This window comes from Elephas maximus, chromosome 23, assembly GCF_024166365.1.
Source record: "Elephas maximus indicus isolate mEleMax1 chromosome 23, mEleMax1 primary haplotype, whole genome shotgun sequence".
Classification (NCBI taxonomy): domain Eukaryota; kingdom Metazoa; phylum Chordata; class Mammalia; order Proboscidea; family Elephantidae; genus Elephas; species Elephas maximus.
In genome coordinates, this window is record NC_064841.1 from 59,677,858 (window position 1) to 59,705,766 (window position 27,909).

The 27,909-nt window shown below is 38.5% G+C and overlaps 1 protein-coding gene across 7 annotated transcripts in view; it reads right to left on the minus strand.

Moving 5' to 3' along the window:
• Positions 1-27,909, minus strand: part of LNX2 (ligand of numb-protein X 2) — a 93,245-nt gene that overhangs the window by 53,445 nt on the left and 11,891 nt on the right. Inside the window, exon 1 of one of the 7 annotated variants that reach the window (XM_049867897.1) lies at positions 19,425-19,850. The exons of the other annotated variants lie outside the window; for them this stretch is intronic. The gene's annotated coding sequence lies outside the window, so the exon portion shown is untranslated. Of the gene's footprint in view, positions 1-19,424; positions 19,851-27,909 lie in introns of those variants that run through there. 7 annotated transcript variants of the gene reach the window in all.

Below are 27,909 nucleotides of genomic sequence, written 5' to 3' on the forward strand. Positions count from 1 at the left end.
GGTGGACCTGCCGTGCCAAGCTCCTGCTGCTCTTTACACACACCCTCGTTTCAGCAATTACTACATTTGCGTGTTTGCTTATCTGTCTCCTCACCTCTTTGAGGCTAAGGGTTGTGTCTTTTTTTTTCTTCTGTATTCCTAGTTCCTGGCACATACTATGCATTCAAGAAATATTTCTCAGGTCATACCAGAGCCTGAAATGTATAATGTAACTATACAAGCGTGTAGGAGAAGACCTTGTACATTTATTTGTGGCATTTGAAGAACCATGCCCTGTGATTAAGGGAAAAAAAAAAAAAGACACACAAACAAAGATATTATTCCCTTAGTTTTCAAAACACTGAGGGGAAAAAAGGGATTTCCCTTATTTAATTATTATCAACACAAGAATATTTTCTTATTTTACATGCTACATATCAGCTTTGATAGCTACCTTTGTATACAGCGGTGGTTGTCCAACTTTTTTATCTCAGGATCCCCTTATCTACTGGTTTGGCAGTTAAAAAAAAAAATTAATATGCAACTAGCATACCACTCAGCAACTTTCTGCACTCCTGGGCATTCATCCCTGAGAAGCGAAAACCTATGTTCACAGAAAATCTGTACACATGTTAACAGCAGCTTTATTCATAATATCCCTAAACTGGAAACAACTCAGAGAATGTCTTAGTATTATTAGGAAAATACTTTTGACCATGCAGACCTCACAAAAGGGAACTGGGGACCCTGGGTCACACTCTGAGAACCACTGGTACAGAGCACCCTACTGTCCTCAGAAGAAATACCAGTCAATAACCAGTAATATTTTTTGGGGAAAAAAAGTGACAAAGGCAAAATGCTGGGATAAGCCTATGTATGGCATAAAAAAAAAAAATAGGAGTCTCTTTTTCCTGAAACAAAGGTCTCTTTCTATTGGAAGAAGTATGCCTAGATATTTTATCTAGATAGAAATATTTAGAATATCATAGGGGAGTTTTCCGTAAGTTCTATTCTTAAATTAATCAAAATTTATTTCCCACTGCACATCACTAGGAAAGCTATCAATTTTTGCAGAAAAACAATTCTCGTTTTTCAACATAAAACTATAAGTCAGCACATTTGGCTATTTGTCTCCTATCCCTTTTTAGCAAATAGGAATATCTGAAAAAACATTTTAGGTATCACTTGTAGTTAGATGCAGCCTCATTTAATAATTTAGAAAATTAGGGAGCTAAGCAAAATATGCTAGAAGCCAGGAAACTTAGACTGAGCTCTATGCTAACTGGCTAATTAGGTCACTACACAGTTTACTCTCACTCACCACATGTTTATCCGATGCCTATTGTATGCCAGCATATTACCACATTTTATACAAATAATGCACACTTCCTGTGTTTGTTTGCCAGCTGCGCCCTCCCCAAGAAGTGCCAGCTGCGCCCTCTCCGAGAAGTATTTTCATAAGTGCCACTCAATTTTTTTTACATGTATCTGTAAAATAAAAAAATTAAAAATTAGCATAAGGCATTTACAAAAATACCTTGAAGGGAGAGGGCACGGTTGGCAAGCAGACATAGAAGGTGCGAGTTATTTGTGTGAAAATATGGTATATACATTCTGGTGCCCCGACTTCCCGTCTATAAACTATTAGCCTTGCTTAAATAGCAAATGATTATGCGCGCGCGAGTGCGCGCGTACACACACACACACGAAGTTTAAATCTAGCTCTAAGACTCTATGATTCTGTATCTTTTTACCTGGCAATAAAATACTTACTGATATACCATATTTACCTTTTAATCCCAATATTTGTTGGCTTTTATTTTTTAATAACTTTAATAATCTTAAATATTCTAAAAAAAGGAGGTCAAACTGTGGCTACTAGAGAATTTATTCATTTCAAGTATTCTTCTACCTTTAGTTCTTCTAATTTTGAACCACTAAACTATGATGAATACACTTTTTTTTTTTTTAAATGCAAAAGGATGAAGGCAAAAGCCAATCTGGGTCACCTTAGTTCTTGCAGGTTTAGATAGTTACACTAAAGTTATATATTTTTATAAAGCTATCCAGACATACTTCTATCCATAAGCAAAGATTTCTGAGAAAAGAACCTTATTGCAGAAGGACAGACTCCTACAGTAGGGCTCTTCCCAATAGCACTCCTCACGAGCCAGCTGAGTTGGGTAATTTCTAACATTTTAGAGAATGTCATAAATTCACAGGTCCCACAATTACATAAAAGATGGGGGCTGATGTGATGAGGGGAGTTGCCATTTTAATTGATGTGGTTTCATTACATGTGATCAGTTTATCTGCTTGATATACTTTAAACGTTGTTTACATTACATTCAAAGGCAAGGGCTCTGATTTTAATAAATTAAATGGTTTTCTATTTTCTTCTAAAGAATGAAACCTTTCAAACATTTGACTCCCTACACAGCAAATCCTAGATATTTTCTTTTTTCCCAAGTGATTGATGAGTTCTTATTTCCAAGGTCTTTTCAATGTCTAATTTCTATAATTCTGGATATAATTCCTCCACCAACTCTCAATTTCCCAAGGGAGTAAAGGATCATCATAAGCGCAGTGATTTTGCAGTTAGAGACCCGGGTTGAAAATTTGACTCTGCCACTCATGACCTAGCAATGCGACATAATGTGGTACACCACTTAAACATGTATAAATCTCAATCTCTTTATGTATAAAATAAAAATGGCATCTTGCTTATGACATAGAATTACTGTTTAAAAATGTCAGCCTGTCAGAAAAACATTTTACAAGCCACAAAGCATTATAACACTAATTTATTACTAATTAATAATTGCAAAGAATGATGTAGATGAGAAGAGACTAAATAGATTGCTGGGTAGCCCACATTCTTTCGAGTTGACTGGTGATCAGAAGACTTGGCTTCCAGTCTTCACTCTGCTTCTCCTACCCTATGCTCCCCAGCTCATCGCTTCACCTCCCTAGACCTTTCACTCTCTTTATCTGTAAAATGAGTGGGCCAAACTAGAAAAACTCTAAAGTTGCTAAATAGAACCCAAATTCCATGACTCGAGAAATGTGCTTTGATTACACATTCTTTGGATTTTGGCCTAAAACAGAACATTTTTCTTTACAGGTATCCAGCCTTGAGCTTACTATACAAAATGACTAAATCCAAAGCCCACAAGGGAGATTTTAGTTTTGTTTTTTTGTCTTCATAATACTAGACACTCTAGATCCCCTGGCCTAAACACTTCTATTTTCTGAAGCAAGTATGTGTGTAAAAGACAGTACAAAACTCGTTGCCATCGAGTCGCTTCCAACTCATAGCAACTCTATAGGACAGAGCAGAACTGCCTCACTGGGTTTCCAAGGAACAGCTGGTAGACTCAAACTGCAGACCTTTTGGTTAGGAGCCGAATTCTTAACCACTGTGCTACAGGGCTCTAAGAGAGTATAGTGCCAGATAAATAACTGAGCATCTCTGTATTTTTATTATGGTAGTAATGACATAAAAGGGCCCTGGTGGCACAATGGTTAAGCACTCAGCAGTTCCAAACCCACCAGCCACTCTTTTGGAGAAAAGACCTGGCAATCTATTCCCGTAAAAATTACAGCCAAGAAAACCCTATGGGGCAGTTCCACTCTGCCATACAGGGTAGCTGTGAATCAGAATCAACTCGACGACAGCCAACAACAACAGTATGTATAAGAGAAAATAAGATGTCATAAGCCGAAAAAAATGTTCTCCACTGGTTCCCAGATAAGGTGCTAAGAAGACGATGATGCTGCATCAATCTAAAGGACTAATATGTTTTATTTGTTGATTTTTTTTTTAAAGGTAAGCACAGGTAATTGTTACAAGTATAAATAGATGGTTTGAGATGCAGGTTTCGCTCCAGGGTCAGTCTTGCATTTTTTATTAAAAACACCTAAAGCTACAGAAAAACAACAAACTTTTCAGTCTTATTTCCTCCAATACATGCAGAAGCATCAGCAGGACACTGCTATTCAGTGATTAAACCTACACAATGAAATAAAGGAAGTGGAGCCAAAGCTCAGGCAGTATAGCTTTTATGGTGTGGTATTACTTATATGTAATTAAGATTCCTAGACTTCATTATCTTGACTATGGGTGAGGTTTAAGAAATTTCAATGCTGCAGCTTTCAAAGCTAATCAGTGACACCAATAATTAAAAGGATAGATTTTATTCAAGATGCTCAATTTGGTCCACTTATAATCTAAAATATATGAAAATCACCAGATGGACAATGACTTAGGGCCAGACCTCAAAGGACCATCGTTGAGTGGGCCAGATGTTCTGTGTTTCCTCAAGACTAGCTGAAATCTACAATGGCCTCAGCGGTAGGAATCAAAGTCCTGTTAGCCTTGGTATCAATCCAGAAATGTTTCCATGTGCTAACAGAGGTTCTTCTTATTTATAAAAGTGAGTTGTTTGAGTTATAGTTCTAAAACTGGAGAAAGTTAAAAGAAACAGAAACCTTCAGTATATTGTAACTCATTACCCAGATTCAGGTATATCACAATAAAATAAAAAATCTTGATGCTGTATGATTAGAAGTAAAATATCTGTACTGTGAAGCCAGCATTATAAAGAGGTGATGCTATATTAGGTCATTAGAATGATCAACGATGTACCCCAAGTTGCATATATGCCACGTTTCAGAAGCTGGTTCGAAACAAAATCCTAAGTTTTACATATTTTTTGATATCTCCACTAGGAGAACTTTCATAAACAAAATACATTCAAAAGCAAACTCATTATCCTTGCCAACCTTCAAAACTTGCCATCATCCACCCACCCACCCATCCATGAATGGTTTACTGAGAGTCTACTGTGTGAGAAGGCACTCACTGTTCACAAAAAATCCCTGCCACTATGGAACTTTCATTCTGGCGGAGGTGGGAGACAGGATAGACAATACAGAAAAGAATAAGTAAAATGCACACTATTTTAGATGGTGATAAGTGCTACAGAGAAAAAGAAAGCAAGGTAGGGAAGAAAGAGTCCTGGGAGAAGGATAACACACACGCACACATACCCATTGCCATAAAGTCGATTCCTACTCACAGTGACCCTATAGGACAGAGCAGAACTGCCCATAGGGTTTCCAAGGAGTGGTTGGTGGATTCGAACTGCAGACCTTTTGGTTAGCAGACAAGCTCTTAACCACTGTGCCATCAAGGCTCAGGGAGAACGACAGCTATTTTAAATAGGATGGCCACAGAAGAACTCACTAAAAAGGTGGCATTTGAGTTAAGACCAAAAAGTAGTGACTAGAAAGTCATGCAAATTATCAGGTGTACAATGTTTGTTACAGGCAAATGAAACAACTACAGAGGCCCTCACGTGGGAATGTGCCTGGCGTGCTCAATGAACAGTAAGGAAGTCAGTGTGGATGAAACTATTGTTTTGTGAAGTCTGTATTCTTTGCCATGTGTGAGCTTTTAAGTCTCTTCCTTTAGCTTGTATTCAGCTAGTGTTATGACAGATTTCCTTGAGAAAGGGAGGGAGGGATGGAGGGAAAGAAAAAGAAAGGACGGGGGGAGAGAGAGAAAGGAAGAGAGGGAAAGAACAGGAACGGAAGGGGAGGAAGGGAGGAAGAAAGGAAGAAATTAGACCTTTCCCTGTCTATGTAGACCGCTCTGTGCCAAGGCCTCCTTCAATGCTTACGCAGGCTATTTACAACTCTGCCTTTTCACTTCCTTCTTGCGCTGTGTTTAGAGATTAACCAGGGGTGAAAGCCTAGGGTCTTCTCAGGCCTTTTTTGATCACGTGTCCTGGCCTGGATATCCATATGGCTTTCTAAATTTCCCAGAATACACAGGTGCTTTTGAATTCCCTAATTTCCCAAAGACGTTTTCTCCCTAGCTTTTCCTCCCAGGCATTCTGAGTGTCTAACGACACTGGGCAGGATGGGGAGAGAGGTAAGTCTCATCACTGTTAACAACAACAATAATCATGGACAACAACTATGGCCCACATCTGCTTAATGACCTAAAGAAAAATAAAGCAGAGCCAGAAAAAGATTGAGAGATAAGCAACTAAAATTAGATCAGGTGAAAAGAACTTGAGGTGGGGGCAGAATATTAGGATTTTTGTTTTTAGACAAAAGCAGATGGACTGATGTCACAAAATCATAAACAGTCTAAACTAAGCAAGGATTAACTCATAGGAGGGCAATTTTGGTGTCTAAAAGGAATGAGTTTGGAGATAATTGCAATTGGTAACATTTATTAGTGCTTACTACATACCAGACATGATATAAGTGAGATGGAGAATTGACAGATTTAATCCTCATAATAACCCTCAGTTGGATATTTTTATTATAATCCCCATTCTTCAGTAGAAGAAACTGAGAGTAAGAAATATTCATTAACTTGCTCAAGGACCCAGAGCAAGTAAATGATGGAAACAGGATTCAAACCAGGCACTCTGGATCCCAGAGCTATAATTTCGTAAGTATATATAGTTTTTAAGTATGTATAGTATGGCATAGTAAATGCGTAGAGGTTACACAAGCCAAAATACACATATACCAAAAAACCCAAACCCATTGTCGTTGAGTTGATTCCGACTCATAGCGTCCTTACAGGGCAGAGAAGAACTGCCCTATAGAGTTTCCAAGGTGCGTGTGGTGGATGCCAACTGCTGACCTTTTCCGTAGCTCTTAACCACTACACCACCGGGGTTTCCATATGCATATATACAAACACATGTAGACACACACACATATATATGTTTACATAAATAAATGGGCGATGGGTTCACAGGGAAATGACTTATCTTCTGCTGTTAACAACAGGAAGGATAACTTCCAGGAGGAAACAGATACTGCTTTTTGTATAAGGGCCAAAATACTAGATGGGCCTCCTTTCTCAGCCTCCCTGGAATGACCCCACGTTTTTGATCTTTACTGTGATAAAATGGAGTCTTCAAAATTGACATTCCTCAAAATTCAAATAACTTTGTGCTTCTCTGTTCAGATATCAAAATCAACTTGAATAAACATACAACTGAATAACCTCTCAATTTTTGAGTTGTCACTGACCTTCCTAAAAGCTTCTTGGAAAACATTCATTTATTTCTGCCATGGGGCACAAAAATCTTACAAAACTTCTGAAGACAATCTTCATGAACACGAGGGTCGATACAGAAATGTCTGACCACGCTTACAGCTTCTCCTCCTAGGCCTTTAAGGTACAAACATCAAAAGGGGCCTTTATGTTTCGTTATTACAACTCTTATCAAAGAACATCTATCTGCTGCTACCTTGTAAATTAATGCCTCAGGATCCGGGATCCACCTGTTTTTCTTGACAATGGCTCAGGGTTACATAAACAATTTTGGACATGACTGCCTCTACACATGGGGTTGCCAGGCATGGGAACTGAAATCAACTCAAGATGGCAACAGTTACCAGTTAACTCCCTATCTACCTGCACCCTGAATGCAATCTGAATTTAGGATTCCTAATAATTTTTTTTTTTTAATAAGTGAAGTTCATTTACGTTACAGGCAACGTAATTTTGTTCTAGCATTGTAGAGGTCAATTAGCAATCCATATTACAAGGCAATCATTAATAAAAACAAGGTAACAGACAATAAAAACTAGAGCAGGAAAGGCACCTAGCGCAAAGGGAACAGCAACCATGCTTTAGCTACTCTTCTGCTCTCCAGCAGGCTGATCCAATGAAGAACTTCAAAAAGGTAACCAAGAAAAGCGAGTATCCAACAACTCTCCTGGAAATTAAACTTTTATGCTTTGACTCTCACACTCAAAAAAACTATGTGTATTTAAAACTATGGGTCCTGGTTTACAATGGCAGGAAATACCACCGGAGACTACTACAGCAATGCAGATAACCTGTTGGCTGCCGTTTGCGTGGAAACTACATTTAGACGACGAAACCTAAGAATAAAACAATCCATTAAAAAAAAAAAAGCTCCTTTGCCTTGTTTTCCCTGTCAGTTAACCAGCACGGTACAGAAAAACTGCAAAAGCTGGAACCTGTGTAAAGCGGAAACCTGTCAGGGAAAACTCAAATATTTTCCACTAAAACAAGTGATAGAAAAGAGTTAAGATTGCAGCCTGTCAAAGGAGGAAAATTTGTGAGATGCAGAAAAACAAAGCAGTCCCATCAGTTCTGGCTCGTGTGTTTTCTGACTCGTGTGTTCTGGCTCTCACAGGCTTCACTGTATATAACTAACAGGCACAGAAATTAAACAGCAGAAAATTCACGACTCACTCAACACATACTTGTTGAGCACCTCGAATGCCATGGGACAGGACTGGTGTGGAGATAGAGCTACTGTTACCATCCAGACAGTTCCTGCCCAACAGAGCTCAGTCTAGTACAAAGATATCAGTCAGTCACACAAACGTGTAAATGATAAAAGTACATAGCATGATACTAGAAAAGCATATAACAAGAAAATTCAGGGTAAGTTTCTCTGAGGGTGTGATGTTTTAGCTGAGATTGTGAAGAAGGTCAAGAAACTCAAAGACAGCTAGCTCATCAAAGAGCGGGAGAATTGGGAAGTCCGGGAAGCCTGCAGGGTAAGATTAGTAATTCACAAAGTCCTGTGGGGAACGCTGAAGGTTTTGACTCTTTATTCTATAAACAAAAAGAAACTACTGAAGGGTTTAAGAAGGAGAGAGACAGAGTGAGATTTGTTATTTTGAAAACTTACTCGTGATATATTGCGAAAAAAGGATTAAAGAGAATGGGTCCATTACAGCAGTCCAAGGAAAAGATGACGCTGACTTGAACTAGGTTGGGGCAGTGGGGAGGGAGAGACGCGAGAGATTTAAGTAGTTAAACAGATGAATTAGATGCAGGAGTCCCCGACTTACAACTACTCCGCCTAAGCTGGTTCTGACATAAGCTGAGTATCTCTCTCTTTTTTTTTTTTTTCTTCCCATTATTATTGCCTTTTATTATCAGAAGCTTTACAAATCCAATCTTTATTTGTCTTTGGGGCTTGCCATGAGAATGATACCATCAGTGAATTACACGCTGTGACACTGTATGCAACACACATTACTAATAATAAGACGTACAGGACAAAAAGGGCAGTCACAGTGTAGTTCGTCATAACTCAAGTACGTCGTAAGTTGAGGACTACCTGTATTGTGGAGGCTAGGGGGTGAGAGAGAAGAAAGTGTCCATGGTAACTCCCAGGCTCTCGGCTTATAAAATACGCACTCTGTAGTGTCATTCACTGGGGTTTGGTGGAGAAGAGATCATGAGCTTGGGTTTGGACATACTGAATTTGATGTCCCTGTAAAACATCCATCCAAGTAGGAACACCTAAGTCTGGAGACCAGACGAGAGGACTGGACTAGAGATAGTATATGTTTGGGAGCTATTAGCATAAGAAGGTAATTGAGGATATGAAAAGTTGGTATGAGATCACCTAGAAATATTGTAGAGTGAGAAAAAGAATGAGGGCCAGTAAACATCAATACTTAATGTGAGGCTCTGATTTGTATTTTTTTAACAGTAAACACTCAACGTGGATTTTTAAATACAACTCAATAACATTATAAACACAATCCAAATCCTCTGCTAATGAGACAAGATCAGAACGACTATCAGACAGATAAGGACCAGAGAAATTTCTAAACTATATCTGGGAAATATATATCGAGATAATATAAAGGAGCCACAAAAGGAAAAATCTTTGGGGGAAGAAGTCTTCTTTCATATCTTTTTTTTTAATTTGTCTATTATATTGTTAATAACAGTAACTAACATTAACAGAGAGCATCACCACCAAAAAAAATACAGCTGGATGTCATTTTTGATCCCCATGGTAGCATGTGAAGAATCTGAGCTTCAGGGAGTTTCGAGGATTTGCCTAAGGCTACACAACTAGGCTACACAACTAGGTTACACAACCAGGAAGGTCCAGGGTCAGGACTCACAGCCAAGGGTTATTGGCTCCAGATACTGTTCCGATATTTCAAGCTGCTGTCTCGCTATTTTATTTTTAATTTTATTGTGCTTTAGGTGAAAGTTTACAGCACATGTTAATTTCTTATACAAAAATCTATACCTATATTGTTTTGTGACATTGGTTGCAATCCCCACAATGTGACAGCACACTCCCCTTTTCCACTCTGGGTTCACTGTGCCCGTTCATCCAGTTTCTGTCCCTTCCTGTCTTCTCATCTTGCTTTTGGGCAGGAGTTGCCCTATCCGGATAAAACAAGATATATACCTAGTCGTTTCAAAGATACCATAACGTGTGCAAAGTCAAACTCAAGATCATTTCCACCATTTCTAGTGAATGGAATCACTAGCCATATAGGCACATAACCCAGAAATTCAAGTTTATCTTTGACATTGCCTTCTCCCTTACCTCCCATATCGAAGCCAACCCAAATTCTACTAATTTTATTCACTAATTTTGTTCTGACTTAACTCTCCAACTTTATTTTTCACTGCTGTTTTTAGTTGCCATCGAGTTGATTCTGCCTCAGGATAACCCCACTTGTTACGAGTACAACTGAGTACTAAAGGGTTTTCTTGGCTGTAATCTTTACGGGAGGAAGCTGGTGGCACAGTGGTTAAACTGCTCAGTTGCGAACCAAAAGTTCAACGGTTCGAACCAACCAGCTGCTCCATGGGAGAAAGATGTGGTAGTCTGCTTTCATGAAGATTTACAGCCTTGGAAACCGTATGGGGCAGCTCTGTCTTATAGGTTTGCTATGAGAATTGACTTGATGGCAATTTTTTAAAAATCTTTATGGAAGCAGATTGCCAGGTCTTTCTTCCACACCACCACTGGGTGAGTTCAAACCACCAACTTTTCAGTTAGTAGCCAAGAGCTAACCATTTGTGCCACTCAAGAACCTTTTTCTTACCATTAAATTAAAAACAAAAAAATTGCCATTGAGTCTCTTGCAACTCATAGTGACCCTATAGAACCAAGTAGAACTGCCCATAGGGTTTCCAAGGCTGTAATCTTTACAGAAGCAGACTGCCACATCTTTCTCTCATGGAGTGGCTGGTGGAACCACCGACCATTTGGTTAGCAGCAGAGTGCTTTAAGCACTGTGCCACCAGGGCTCTTTTGCCCTGCTCTGCCTCAAGGTCTCTGCTTGAAATGCTTGTCCCACTGCGCTCTCCTACATAACACTTAACGTCTTTCAAAATGTGATTTCTTCAAAGACTCCTTCCACAAGAGCCCGCAACACTAGGACAGGTCCTTCTGTTAGGTTCTTCTGCTAATACAGCTTTATAACATCCTATGTATTGCCCTCTTGGTACTTGTCAGAGTAATTATCTATTTGTATGATTATTTAATGTAATACTGTCTCCCCCGTAGATTAACAGCTCTATGAGTGCTGGGTCTGTGCTTGGCTCAGTTCCATAACCTTAGCACGCAGCACACTGCCTAGCACATAGTAGATGCTCAAAAAATATTCTGAAAATAAATCAGTAATTCCCAAATACTGGTAAACGACCCAGCACACAGAAAGGAGAGACAGGATTTAGGCTAGGTCTCTGGCTCTAAGCCTTGGGCACTTAATCCCTGTCACACTTAATCCCTTTGTTTCTCCAGGTTGAGACAGGAAGGGCCTCGCCAGTGAGGAGAAAAAAAGGAGAGATTGAGGGTCTGGACCAGCACTGTCCAAGAGAAATACAGTGAAGTCTGTGAGACCCGGAACTCAACAAACTGCCTTGTTTTTTCAGGTCTCACCAATTTTCCACCTCTGGCAGGGTGCAGTCTTAACCACTTTTCTATTGCCATTAGTGGAAAATATTTGAGTTTTCCTTTTCTGACAGGCTTCTGCCTTACACAGATTCTGGCTTTTGCAGGACTTTCTGTAAAATGCAAGCCATATATGTTTTTCAATTATCTAGTTGATATATCACAAAAAATAAAAGAGACAGTGATATTAATTTTAATATATTTTATTTAACCCAATATACCCCAAACAGACTATCAAAAGTTCCACTGTCTATTAACATTTTTCCAATAATTTATTATGAAAATTTTGAAACACACAGCAAAGGTAAATTTTTGATAGTGAACACCTGTATATTTACTACTTAGAATCTGCCGTTAACATTTTACTATACTTGCTTTATAACACATTTATCCATCCTTCCACCCATTTAACCTTTTTACATGCTTCAAAGTAAATTGCCTAAGTCTGAACCTTCTCTCTAAATATTGTAACACATACATCATTAACTGAAGCTCAACACTGTTTACATTTTTTTCCTTTGAGGTAAAATCTCAATTAAAAATGCATAAATCTTACATGTACATCTACTGAGCTTCTGACAAACGTATATATGTCTATGTAACACAAACCACCATTATCGTCATCCCTCCTATAGGGAGACAGCTCCCTCCTAGAATCAGCAACCACTGTTTTGAGGTTTTTTTTCCTATCATAGATTAATTAGTTTTGCCTGTTGTAGAATATCATATAAACAGCAACACAGAGCAAGTACTCTTTGGGTAATGCTTCTTTTACTCAGTATGTTTTTGAGATTCATCCATTTTAGGGTGTATATTAGTTGACTTAGTTTCACTGCTTAGCAGTAGACCTCTTGTGTCATTCTACTGACGGACAACTGGGCCGTTTCCGGTTGGGCACTTACGAAGAAAGCCGCTGGAAATGCCTGTACTGCGAGTCTTCCTACGAACACATTTTCATTTCTCTTGGATAAATACTTAAGAGTAGAAGGATTGGGTCACAAGGTAGGTATGCATATGTTTAATCTTATAAGAAATTACCAAACCTTTCCCAAATTGGTTGCATCATTGTACATTCCCATCAAGAACGTGTGCGTGCCCTTGACAACATGTGGTGTTGTCAGTCTTTTTACCTTTAGCCATTCTAGTGGATGTGTATAAATTAACACTTTAATTACGTTTGAGTTGGATCTACTTAAAATTATGATAAAAGAATAACTCAAAGGTACATAAAACATAGGGTAGTATTAACAGAAATTATTATAAATGTATGTATGTCCCTTTATATAAATCTTTTTCCACTTCCAAAAGTCACAGGATTGAAAGTATATTTTCATTTAGTGTCTATAAAACACTCAATTATGTTGTCAGATACTACTGTCAATAGCACTGTTACTTAGGAAACTGGTGTCAAGACACTACCTTTTCTTTTTGTTTTAAGACAGGGAGCAAAGGCCCTGAGATCGGAGGGTGTCTGAGACATAGCGAGGAGACTGTTATGGTTAGAGAAACAAGTAAAAGAGAAATAGACTATACTATCAGGGAGGTAACAGGGGGTTGAGTGTGGAACCTAGAGACTTTGTAAGACAAGAAATGGGGGGGACCCCAAATCTGCAAACAAAGTAACAGAAATGGGCCAGGGCGCAGAAACAAAGTCATTCCCCAGTACAGTGGGGCAGGATATCTAAAAAGAGCCCACAAACTTCTTTAAAGTTGTCTTTTTCAGAAGCAGCCGGAGAAAACCAGGCCCAGGGACTGTGCAGAACATCCACCTATGACCTCGGTGTGACCCTCCACTAGGGGCAGTAAGGGGCTACAGCCCCAACCAGGGAATCAAACCCAGGGAGCGAGAGACTGTGCAGGCGCGACACCCCATAATAAGTCCTGCTACGAATCCCAGAGGCCTCCGGGACAGGAGCCATCTTGGAAAGCTGCTCTGCGCGCACCTTAGTTAACATATCCCCGCCTGTGTCTATGAATAAACATGAATCTATTCCTGCCCAAGGACTTTTAAAAACTGGGGCCCGTCTTTTGTTCTGTGAGATGAGGGTAAGCATTGCTGTAGGCCCTCCTCATCTCCACTTGCAAACCTTTTCAATAAAGCTTTGCTCTTGTGGAAAACCACATGCTTTACCTGCTCATTCTTGACCAGTGAGAGGCAAGAACTGTATTCCGGTAACAGTTTGTCTCTTCCTATTTAGTAATACCAACAATTTGTGGCTCACTTAATAACCAGTAATTCTGAGCAATAATTTGTTAAACAGAATACTGTCAAAGTCTCCTTTTTAAATCTAGTTCCTGTTTTCTACACTACAAGAATTTCTTTAACTTTCCGAACATAATCTATTTTGCAGCTAATGTTTTGCAATTAAATTCTGGGGAATGAGAGTAGTACCTGATGCCACCCCTTAAAGTAAATACAAAAACACAACTTGGTACAATTGCAGATTCTGGATTAGCTTGTACAAGTAGCACTGCTGTCCCCAAAACAAGGGCAAATCACTTCTTATGGCTACATTAACAGCCATTTCAATTGGATATGCTTATGTAATCTTGCCATTACAGAGCTGAGCAGGTGATTATCCAAATTATTAAACCACCATCTGCTGATGACAAAGAAATACTAACAAGAACAGTTTACGGAACCCACCAGCAGTGCTTGAATGGGCAGACAGTTCCACAAATGGCCGGATTCCTCTTCTTAGGTACTGCCTCCTGCCTATCTGTAATATACCAAGAGGCAGACAACCCCTACATAGCTATTTTTTATTTCCCTTCTCCACAAATGCCAAAAACAGGGCACACAGCTTTAAGAAAGGCTTCCTGACTAGCCTGTTATACTTTACAACGATAGACATTAATTCAGTAAAAACATTATAGCCTTTGTATCTACTCACCAAAACGCACAGGTCCAACTATAATTTTAACCACTGTGCAAATTTGTTTTTCTTATGTTTTCTGAAATGTTTCATGTTTTTTAAAATGTGCGTTTATATTACAAAACAACAACAACACAGTACAAAGTTAACACACATTTTCCCCATGCCACGCTCTCGGACAAGGACAGCAAGCACGGCTGACTGCGCCGTACACGGGGGCAGTAAGCACCAGCAGCCCACACACTGCACACGCTCTTCAGCTAACGGACACCTGACACGGCAATTCTAAAGAGAAAGTGTTCTGCAAAATGAGTTGTTTTCTCAACTCTGGTCTCTCTTTCTGTCTTTTATTTCATGTTCTGGGTAGCATTGTTGACTCATGATGGCTGCAAAAGGTGTCCAAGAAATAGTGCTGGAAATGAAGGATACGTGTCTAACTTTAAATGGGAGCTTTACTGTAAAGACACCTTTAAGGAAACAAAGGGTAAAGAATAGCAGGTAAGGAGACATTAACGGGAGTCTTTGGACACTATAAAGAGCACCATAAATTTCACTGTGGATTAGGAAGACTGTCCAACAAGCATGAATGGCAGCAAACAAACTACAAATCAAGAACGGATTAGCCAGTTGCTGTCTAGTTGATTCTGACTCTTGGAGACTCCCACGTGTGTCAGAGCACAGCTGCGCTCCATAGGGTTTTCAATGGCTGTGAGCTTTCAGAAAAAATCACCAGGACTTTCTTCCAAGATGCCTCTGGGTGGATGTGAACTGCCAGCCTTCCAGTTAGTAGCCAAATGCTTATCCGTTTGCACCACCCAGGGACTCCATTAGAAAAGATTACACATCTTTTTTTCTTCCTCTTGCTTGCCTATTTTTCAGATTTTCTATGAATATCTACTACCAAGCATTCTATCATTTAATTATTTTTATAATATAATGGAAATATATATTTCTATTTTTTGGTATTAGGTTTTAAATACATTATAAATAAATATAACAGAAAGACTACATTATTTCACAAACTAAACTTAAAAAAAAAAAAAAGAAAACCTAGGGTTTAAAAGGTCAATACAAAGAACATCTAAGTTAAGATCATGGTAATCTTTTTTGCAGCAACCCATCTCATTATGCTTGGTCCTACATTGCCATCTCCTAATGAATTTAATGGAAGGGGAGGGGAACACTCCTTTATCCAAAAACATCATACAAAATAAATATACAGAACCATGCAGGTAAAAATCTCACTAGATAAACATCACAACAAGGAATTGACAAAACGAAGCCAGAGTCATTGGTGATGGCCCATTATAAAATTCAAGGTATACCTACTTTTTCAGGCGCCAGTCTCTGTAACAAAGAAGCAATTACCTTTCAAACCCCTTACCTTTTCAAATATTCTACCACTGAAGCTCAAAGACCACGAACCAAAATGAAAAATAAAGTTGAAGCAGTACTTAAACAATACAACTGCTCCTTTCTCTAGAGTTAACACACAGATTGATAAACGATAGATCAATAGACTGATAGATCAACCAGGCAAACAACCAGCTTTTCGCTTTCAGGCCTTAGAGACTGAAACCCTGATTTCTATAAAATCATTCAACTTCATTATATCAAAATAACCTGACGTTCTGTGGAGCTTTTTTTTTTTTTTTAAATAATCTCATTTTAAGTCTAAGATTATGATTGTGGCCTTTTATACTTAAAACCTACCTCCTCATCAGTCAACTATACGGTTTAATGTAGAATGATATTTAAAGTCCTTTTCAGCAAAGATGAAAACAATTGGGTCTATCAAAACTTCATCTTTTCACAGAAGCTGCCTAATATAGCAAAGAACAAGGTGGGTTTTAGATCAAATAGGTCTGATTTCTAATCGAAGGTAATCACATACCTTGCCCAAACTGTATATTCCCTCCAACCCTCTGAACTCCAGTTTCCTTAAATGCAAAGGGGCTAGATAACAACCTCACAGGATTACTAAGACATTTAACTCCTGAATGACACATAAAGGTCCTAACAGTGCCTGGCACAGACAGAGTAGTCACTCAAAAGGTAGTTACTATAAGAATGACTAGTATTGGCAGCTCTTTAATTCTGTCCATTTATCTTTCATAACCAAAAGAAAGACAGTGTAACACTGAAAATATGAAAGCCTGCTTTAATTGCTGACGAGATTTACTGTTTTTCCCCTCTAGATCTAACATCACATCCTGATTGAATTCAAGGAAAAGACCACCATACCTCTACCCCTTTTTGAATAGCAAGATGGCACACTCAACATTTCTCAAAATGAAAGACATCCCAAACTATTCTAAGAAAGATACTATAAATTAATACAATAAAGGCACAATGTGCAGAGCTGATGAATAGTATAGAACACACCAAGCCATTTCCAGTTAGCAAGCAGACTTGTTAAACACGTAATTTTTAACTCAGCACAATTTGTACTATAATATTCCTCCTAACTACTTAGCTTTTTAGCAGAATTAAGTCTGGCAAATAGGTAATTTTTTCCACAGTTATAGTATATTGCTAGATCAAAGGAACCTAGTAAATATCCCATTTTTTAAAAGTTATTATAAAGATGACTAAATTAATTTTTATTTTATTCAGCATTCCCTTTAAGAAAGAAAGCAACAGGGTCCAGATTTATAGTTTAAAAAAAACTACACATTCAAATAATCATTTTATCCACAAATAGTTGTATGTGGCAGAGAAAAGCTCTGCATGGTAAAGTTTACATGTCCTCCAAGAGACAAACACTTTTTTAAAGGTAATACAATTTAGGTGAGATTAGCAAACAAATTAAAAGGTGACAAGACTAAGCTAATGTGTGTGTGTATATATCAACGAATTTTGAGTTAAGTTAAATCAGTGTATAGAACGAAACCAAACTCACTGCCACCAAGTTCATTCTGACTTATAACAACCCTATAGGACAGAAGACCTGCCCCACAGGTTTTCCAAGGCTATAATGTTTATTTAAAAAAAAAAAAAAATTTTTTTTTTTTTTTTTTTAATGTTTATGGGAGCAGGCTACCACATCTTTCTCTTGCAGAGCTGCTGGTGGGTTCGAACTGCCAACCTTCTGGTTAGCAGTCAAGCACTTAACTACTGAGCCACCAGCGTTCCTTAAGGTAAAGAACAATACGTATGAAAAATATATAGATACACAAATGAGTTTATATGAACAAAATATTCCCAGAAAGGTATGCAAAAAACTCCTAACGGTAGTTCCGTAACTCTAGAGAAACTGAGTGGCTGGTATAAAGAGGTAGGAGACAGACTTGCTTTTCATTAACTACCTGTTTATACAGACTGACTTTCACATGTATGGGAGTACACTACGGCAGGAGCAAGAGAGCACGTACAAAGAGGAATAAGGGAAAGTGGGAAGGAGAAAGCAACCACGCTTGGCTCTTACATACACGATTAAAAATAAAGAGCAAACAAATCCTAGACAGTCCAAAGCAAAGCAAGCAAATCCTAGAGAGTCTAAGGAATCAAATGCCAAAATCTTAAATCAAGTTACATCTGGTATTTATGTTATATATGATGGTAACATTAGAATGACAGTTTTTAAAGATTATTCCAAGCAGAAGATAATGTGATCAAAGCTAATCTACGCATTCTTCCCTTCAAAAAAATGCTGTAATTCATGAATGAGCTAACAAATCAAGATGTCCACATCAAAAACAATTTTATGAACCACTAAAAATGTACTATACCCAAGGCAAAGCTTTTTCTTCATTGCTTCATCTCTGTGTTTCAAAAAGGAACAAAATACAAGTATCATATTTATCTGCAAAGTTCCTTTATACCCTCACAATGATTGTTGTTGTCCTCAGGTGTTGTACAGTCTGCTCCAAATCATAGCAACCTTATACATAACAGAACGATGCAGTTATTGCTACATATAAGAAGCTTTTTGCAAGACTCGTATGTAGTTTTTACCCATTCTATTTAAACCCATTAAAAGGTCCAGTGTGGTAACACATTTCTAAGAATCAATCTAACATACAGTTGTAATCACACCAGCACAGACAGACAAATTTGTGCTTTCTTCCACTGACTCCAGCTACCGCTGCTGAAGGGAAATCTGTTATCACGCTCTTTGTTTCTAAAAATGCACCACAACGTCAACTGATGAGTCATGAGTCACACTCCAAATTCTTATGTACCAAAAAAAGCAGGGCTCCAAAGTCTTACACATCAGTTGTAAAGATTGTCTAATCTGCTAAGCCACAAATCAAGACCTCTGTCGAAAGTGGCAGAGATGACAGACTTTCCAGGAGATGTAAGAAACCAAAATAAAACTGCAAATCCCACAAGGATTGACAAAAATCGTTTTCCCTTTTCCTCCCTCCTGATCGCTGGCAGGGTTTTGTTTGTCTTACTTCAGAACATAGAAATATAAGTACTGTTGAGATATTGACAGGTACAAACTCAAGCTTGTACAAACTCCATTAACAAACTCTCAGTTTCATGAAAAGCCAAATAATCTGAGAAAAGATTTCCCAGATGCCTTGTTTCTCCTCTTAATCCCTTCCTACTGCTATTTAGCCATTTCACTGAGCGGGGACATCTTCAGGGGATGACAAGAAAGGGCAGAAAGCAAAGATGACAATTTATTTTTAGCAGTTACTAGTTAAAAGCTTTCCTAGTGAAGACCACAGACTAACAGCTAGCTGAAAGGGAATCTGGGAACCAGCTGGAGATTTTAGTTGCCAATATAATGGCCCATTTAGATCTGACCACATCATCTTGTCTTATTTTCTTCTAGCATTTGTCACTATCTGAAGTTTCCCTTTTCGTTAATGTATTTACCTACCTGTTTACTGTCTATCTCTCCTCCTGCCCTGCAGCATGTAAACTCTGTAAGAACAGGGATTCTTCTTGTCTTGCTTGTTGCTATAATCTCAACATCTACAACAGTGCCAGGCATATAACAGATATTCAATAAATATCCATTAGGAAAAAAAAAAAGATTTATAGTCATGTACCTAATTAGTTATCTTAGGACCTGCACAACCATAAAAATCCTCAAATTTGTCTTCACTTGGGACTATTCTTTACCGATAATTTATATGCTTATTAGCTTTGACCTTGCCTTGTCACAAGACTCTATGCTTAATTCTTACCATCTAAATATAACTGTATCAAAATATAGTAGTTGTAATGAAATTGTAACCTGACTGGCCTCAATTTCTGAGAAGAACGTCTATAAGTCATATCCCAAATATCTACAAAGCACAGAGGCAGATATTTACTGTAAATATTTGTTAAATAATCATTTTAAAAGAATTACAACTGGTGAGATTATTAACAATTTTTATTTTATTTGTATATTTTAGGACTCCCTAAGTCTTCTATAGTCAAAAAGATATATAGTGTTATAAAAAAAGGAAACCACATGTACACTTATACCCTCATGTACTTGATAGTACATGCCACAAAGCAAATCAAATAGATGGACTGCTTGCTTCCCAAGAGTTAGGAAATAGAAAAATATTCCTTTAAATGGAGATTTGCTATTTTAACATTGAATTAAAAATATTTATTTTCAGAATATTAAGATTTATTTTCCAGAAAGATATCCTTCCATAAATTCTAACACACTTAGCAATTTCTTTGCTTTTTATTAGCAGAATAACTTTCTTTTTGAAAGGCTCAAATAACCAAAAGAAAAATTTTTTATAGAGACATAAAGAATACTATATTAGGAATATACAATTCAAGAGCTATTCAGTGGACTATTTTGCTTTTCTCCAGTACTAACTAGATTTACTATCTTTGGTAAACCTAAACTACAGAAGAACAAAAAAATCTGATCACATTTAGAAAGACTAAAATAAATACTTAGCAATTTTACAACAGGTAAACATTTTATAAGACAAAAAGTAATATAATATGTATTATGTGAAAGTTTACTTTGATGTTTAAAAGAATTCAGACTTTACCATCCTTCTGTATTCTGTGCAATGAATTCACTAAAAAATATTTTTAATCCTTTCTGTAAATAGCTATCAGTCCTCATTTAAAAAATGATATATCAGTCTTACAACATAAATCCTAAAAGGTTTCTCTGTATTACATTCCCTCAAAGGTAAAGATCATTTAAATGTCCTTACGAAATTATTCTATAAACCTGGAAAAATAGGACAGAGTTCCAGAAGATTTATTTCTATTTTTAACAAAATCTGAAATTACTCTACCAAGGTATCAATTAATATATCTCATCTATAATTTTTTTTTTATAATGAAAGCACAAGGCCTAAAATTAGAGAAATTAATGAAGTTAATAAATGATATAGGAACTAATTGCTATGGATACTTTTGAAATCTATTAAATAGCCCTGACCAAATGGTCTGAAGAGGTATGCACAGTAGCTTTTGACCAAACGCTCTGCATACTTAATAGCAGAGGCACAGGGCGTAACCACATGCTTTCTGATTCCTGGCTTCTTCCCAGGCATTTTATATTTTAGCCTCAGCTAAACCATACACTACTGATTGTCTCCCTATTAGTGTCTCACAACTTTAAGAAATAAAAAGGACAGAGAAATTCAACTAAAACATATTACCAAGCACCACTAAGAGCTGTGTCCTAGATGACATCATTCCCACAAAATTAAAAAGTTTACGTATTTCAGATCTTTCCCTCTTATTCCCATAAACGAGCTCTCAGAAATATGTTCAAAATATTTTGCTATGCTTAAGTCTTTGATGTAAATCAAATGTTTACTCTTATATCTGTGATTTTAAATATTAGCAAAGTAATGTAAGAATTTGCTTTAACTTCAAACAGCACTTAATACGTGATGTTTAGGAAAAACTAGACTATGGAAGATGGCTAACATTCAGCATGATGAATACCTTAATTTAAAAAACCAGAGCTGATCTATTTGAAACGGATTCACAGTTAGGCATAATGATAAAAAATAAATCTAAATAGGTATTACTTTCCCATTTAGAGAGAAGCATAAGTTGTTTGCACTACAATTTACGTTGATTAAAATCTTTCTAAATCTAAAATACAAAAAAAAAAAAAAAAAAAAAGACAAGTAAAAGCTTGCATGCAACTGTAACATACCCAACCATGAACAGAAGAGAATAAAGCAATGGAAGATCCAGAAGGATAAAGCAGTGGAATAGCAAAGACCCAAAAAGGTGACTTTCACTTTTAACCTACATCAGAGAACAACAGCCAGAGGGAAGAAACAAAATCCATCAAGGAGTTTCAAATCTTTATGTCAATGAGTATGAAATCAATACAAGGATTTATAGATAGTCAAGTAAATATATCAACTATGTTAAATTTAATCGTCTCCATGTCAACAGTGCTTAAGAGCTCAGCTGCTAATAACTAAAAGGCTGGCAGTTCAGCTCCACCGGCCACTCCTTGGAAACCCTATGGGGCAGTTCTACTCTGTCCCACAGGGTCGCTATGAGTTGCAATCGATTTGATAACAAAGAGTTTTATTTTTTGGTTTTCATGTCAACTGTGCCACACCTATATTTACTATAATGCTAGAAAAAAATACATCCTATGAATATTAAGCATTCTACTATGAAAATTTAATTTTTGGTTTAAAGGAATGAGAAATTATTCAAGTTTTCAGCAGCTTTCTCACTGTGCTCTACCCAAATAGTCACAACCATGTCTCATTGCTCAAGTTTTCTCTTATTTCTGGAAGTTTCCCAAGAGACTTTTTTCCTAATCAAAGACTGCTCTCATTTTCTCTCCACAGTCTCCACTTAAAGGAGCTTCGATAGCTCCCTTTCCAAGTATGTGCTCCCGTAATTCCTACTAAGTAACAGCAGGAGCTATGAGCCCAAACTCACCTCCTGGGACAAAATTATCTTGATCAAGAATAGACCTCTGATTCAAGCTGAGCCAATGGGATGATCCTACTGAGAGTATGGAGTTGGAACCCAGACTCGACTTCATTTCTGAGATGTTCTTCAACTGGGAGGTTATACAAAGGTTACGTAGTCATGTCTTCAAGCCTGAGCTCGAGAAACAGAGCTGGTCTGAAAACAGCAGAGTAGGGCACACAGAGAGAAGCAGATAGACACCTGCTTGCAGCCTCTGTGAAATTAATCTCAATGAAATTAATTTCTTGAAAAAAAGGCCATCAAAACTGACCTGAGAAGCAGAGAATCTAAACTGATAGCCATAAATGTAACTGAAACATTGTCCAAAAAATAAAAAAAAAAAAATGACCTTTCAAAAAAGGCACCGATAAGGAAATCCATCCATACTTTCACGAACAGACAACTGCAGAGCACACAAAGCTTCCAAGCTCATTTTATAAAGCTGACCAAGCCTGACGTAAGTCCTGACAAAATTACCGTTTAGCCTTACTATAGAAAATGCATGTTCAAAAAGAAAAACAAAACAAAACCCTAAAACAACAGAAAAACATACTAGCAAATAAAATCCAGGTGTACATTAAAAAGAAGGACAGTGAAAGAGCAGAGTTTATTCCAGGAATTCAAAGATGCACAATATTAGGAAATCTATTAATATGACCCATATTACATTAACACCCAAGAGGAAACATACTATTACGATACATTTCCATAAATGCTAAAAAGTCATTAGATATTCTTTATCACGTTGGGAAGTACCTATTACTATCTTAATAGAATTTCATAAGGATTAGTCATTCAATTTTAATCTTGAACCAGCAGTATTTTTATAAAATCAGAAATAAAACAAAGCTGTTGAATATTCCCATTATTATTTAACCTTGTTATAAAAGTCATAGCCTGTGCAATAGAAAGATCTAAGAGATAAAATCATAAAAAGGGAAGAAATTTAAAAGTCCTATGATTATCCTCTTTAAGAGAATCTACTAAAAACTCACAGAACTAATAATTCATGGGGACAGCCATTACAACATCCATCTCAAACTTTCAATTTTCCCTGGATACCATTACCAATATTTTAGCTCAAAAACTTCCTTAGCTATGGTGCTTGAGCTGGCATAAGGGTATGGGGATAGAGGAAATCAAGGAGGACTTTCTGGAGGAGATGGAAACTGAGGCAAAAAGTTTATATAATTACTGTTAGCACTGAGGATGTTCTCAAAATGTACAGTCTGCAAATAAAAAAGCCCTAAAATAAAACAGTGTTAGTGATTGAGAAGAAGGGATGGATTCAAGACTGGAATTGGCTAAGGAAGAAAAGCACGAGAAGGGGTAGTCAAAGAGAAAGAAAGCCAGGAGTAATGTGTCGTGGAAACCAGGGGAAAGGAAGTTTTATAAAGAAGGTCAACAGTGCCAAAGGCAATGAAGAGATTCAGTAAGAGTGACAAAAAGGGCCCCGCTGAATATGGCAATTAGATCACTTAGCCTGGAAGGAGGGAGAGAGGGTGGGGAAGCTAGACTGTGATGGAGTATGGAATAAATGAGCCCTGGTGGCTACTGGTTAAGAACTAACCAAAAGGTTGGCAGTTCGAATCCACCAGGTGTTCCTTAGAAACTCTATGGGGCAGTTCTACTCTGTCTTATATGGTCACTGTGAGTCAGAACCGACTGGACGGCAACAGGTTTGGCTTTTTTTTTTTTTTTTTGGTGCCACAGTGGTTAAGCACTTGGCTACTAACCAAAAGGTAGAAAGTTCAAACCTACCAGCAGCTCTGCTGGAGAAAAGATGTGGCGGTCAGCTTCCACAAAGATTAGAGCCTTGGAAACCCTACGGGGCAGTTCAACTCTGTCCTACAGGGTCACTATGAGTCAGAATTGACTCAACGGCAACAGGTTTTGGTTTTCTTTTCCCCTGGTTAAGCTGTTAACTGAAAGGTTGGCGGTTTGAACCCACCCAGTGGCTCCAGAGTAGAAAGACCAGGCAATCGGGTCCAGTAAAGATTTATAGCCTAGAAAACCCTATGGGGGTAGTTCTACTAATTAATGTAAGATGAAGAAGTAGAAACAGCAAAGTGTAGACAGATGGTCCTTAGGGTTTTTGAATTTTGCTTGTTCATCAAATCCAAAATACATTTGAGAACACATGGTTACCAACTTTTAATTCTGCTAAAACCAAAAACAAAACAAAGAACTAAAAACCAGAGGAAAAATGACCATTTCTCTTCTACATCACTCCATGAGGCCATTTAATTTCAGAAAAACAAAAACAAACAAAAAAAAAATGGTACTTTTTAAGAAAGAATTATTGGCCAAGAAAAAGAATACGGTTTTGTAAGATGTCATTGAAGAAAACTTACAAAATAAAATTTTGTTACTGTATTACAGTATATATCATTTATGAACACTTGAAGAACAAAATATAGAAATCTTTATTGCCAGCGTAAGATGAAGTGGTGCTAGAATGTAGAATGTTCTCCTAAGATGTGGATTCACTGTAAAAGTTGGGAACAAATTCAACGCTGTCTTACTCAATTCAGAATATTCTGGGCACACTGAGAGCAGGGCCCAGCAAGTCTCCATCCTGTGAGCAGCTTCTCCTAGCAGGGACGGTAAGAAAGCCCTCCTAGTGGTGGCCTACACTGGAGGCTGCAAGGCTTGCTGCTGGCCTGGAACCAAGCAAGCAAGAAGTTGAGCGGGATGCCCCAGGGGGTCTGTGACAGAGCCAAAGTTTAGGAACTCTTCATCATTAGAATCAGCAGGTTTAGGGTGGGGCTTTAGATCTACTATTTTTAAAAGCTCTCCAGGTAATTCTGAGGCTGAGTCAGATTGGAAACCATTGGTGTGTCCTATTTTTCCAGAAGCTTAGTTAAAAAAGACAGGAACAAAAACAAACCAAATCACATGTAACTAGAGGGGAGCTGGGGCGGGGGGCGGTCAATGGAGCTTTGTTTGCTTTGTAAGGTTAAAGATCAGAGCATATTTATAGGCAGATGTGATTCAGCCAGCAGAGAAAGAGATTAAACATAGAAGAGAGGGGAGTTAACTGATGAAGCCACATCCTGAAAGACTTCCACAGATGGGATCAAGAGTACACTGCCCACAAAGTTAGTATTCAACAGATCTGAGACTCACATAGATAAGGTAGGAAGGCGTGGGGCAGAAATTTGAGAGAAACAACACCAGGTCATCTCAAATTTCTCTACCAAGTGACCAGACTATTCGTGGACTACAGGAAAGGTGGGAAGGAACCCTAATAGCGAACAGTTCAGCACTTGGCTCACAACCAAAAGGTTAGCAGTGGTTCAAACCCACTGGAGCTCAAAGCTCTCCTGGAGAAAGACCTGGCAATCTGCTTCCATAAAAATTAAAAGCCCGCTGCCATCAAGTCGATTCTGACTCGCAGTGAAGGACATCATGCTCGGTAGAGTAGAAGTCAGCAAAAAAGAGGACGACTCCCAATGAGATGGATTGACAGTGGCTGCAACAACAGGCTCCACCATAACGACTGTGAGGATGGTACAGGACTGGGCAGTGTTTTGTTTCATTATATATAGGGTTGCTATGAGTTGGAACCGACTCAACAGCACCTAAAAACAATCTTTATGGAAGCAAGCAGACTGCCAGCTGGTGGGTTCAAACCCCCGACCTTCCAGTTAGCAACTGAGCTCTTAACCACTGTGCCACCAGGGCTCCCTCCATAATGGTTATAGCCTAGGAAACCCCATGGGGCAGTTCTGCTCTGTCACACTGGGTGGGTCATCACACTGGGTGGTTCGCTATGAGTGGGAATTGACTCTAGGGCACCTAACAACCACAACAGGAGTGGTGGGGTTGGATAAAAGGGTTTGTAAATGATGAAGGTTTGGAATAATCCCTGAAGGATGAAGAACAAAATCCTTATTAAGAACAAGGCCCCTGCTATCTCTCTGGTGTCAGCCCTTGCCACTCTCTCCAGTTCTCTCCATACCTACCTTCTCATCCTCCCTTCAAGCGCTTTCTGGCTCAGACTGCTTCCTCAGATTAGGATGCTTCCCCCTTTCTTTGCCTGTGTGATGTCTACTCATACAGATACGTCAGGGAAGTCTTTACCGACACCCCGCTCCCCCACAGACTGGGTCAGCTCCTCTTGTTATACGGACGATATACGCTAGTGCGGTCCATCAGAAATATAACGGGAGCCACACGTGCCATTTAAATGTTCTAGTAGCCACATCTGGAAACCCTGGTGGCACAGTGGTTAAGAGCTACGGCTGCTAACCAGTGGGTCGGCAGTTCGAATCCACCAGGTGCACCTTAGAAACTCTATGGGGCAGTTCTACTCTGTCCTATACGGTCGCTATGAGTCGGAATCAACTAGACAGCAACGGGTTTGGTGTTTTGGTTTTTAGGAGCCACATTTAAAAATAAAAGGAAACAGGTAGATTATCTTTAATATTTTAATTAACCCACATATCCAAATTATCAATATGAAAATTACTAATGAAATATTTTACTTTTTTTTGTACTAAGTCTTCAAAATGTGGTGTGTATTTTACACATCTCAATTCAGATCAGCCTCGTTTCAAGAGCTCAAAAGCCACATGTGGCAAGTGGCTGCCGATGCTATTTCTTCAAAGCACTTGTATCATAATTTGTAACTGTGCAGTGTGTGCTATCATTTGATGAATGTCTATCCCCTCTAGATTGTAAGCTCTATAAGGATGCCGCTACTAGCTCAGCGTCAGAGCATTCAGTAGGGGCCAAATAAACACTTACTAATTTTTTTTTTAATTGACTGAGGTGGATGAAGTGGGGGAAGGCGTGAGAAACAATCATGGGCATCGAGGGCCTGGCCAGTGAACAGTGTTACCAAAGCAGCAGAGCAGCACAGAACAGACGCAGAGCTCATCGGAACTCAGGCTTTGTCTGGCAGGTGGAACGCAAACGTAAACCCAAGAGAGCTACGTGTGCTAGTGAAAGCATCCTTCAGGTGTATAACCACGGGTTCCAAACTGAACAGGGAAGACTGTGAGGCCAACAGGGAATGGGAGGTGGAGAGACTGAAGGGCTGTCTCTGTAGGAAAAGCCATTGCCATAAAGTTGATTCTGACTCATAGCAACCCTACGGGACAGAGCAGAACTGCCCCAGAGGGTTTCCTAGGCTGTAATCCTTACAGGAGCAGATCACCAGGTCTTTCTCCCACAGACCTCTGGTGGGTTCGAACCGCCAACCTGTCCATTAGCAGCCAAGTGCTTAACCGCTGTGCCACCAGGGCGCCTCTCTGTGAGAGACCTGGAAGGATAGGGGACTGTCATCAGGGAATATTATGTATAAGATCAAGATTTCTAATGTGGAGAATTGTGGGAAATGATAAAGTGCAAAAAGAATATTAAAATAGAGTGGAAGTGAAGGTCACTGAAGTTGAGGACCAAGGAACTAGAAAGTCTAGGGCACTCATCAT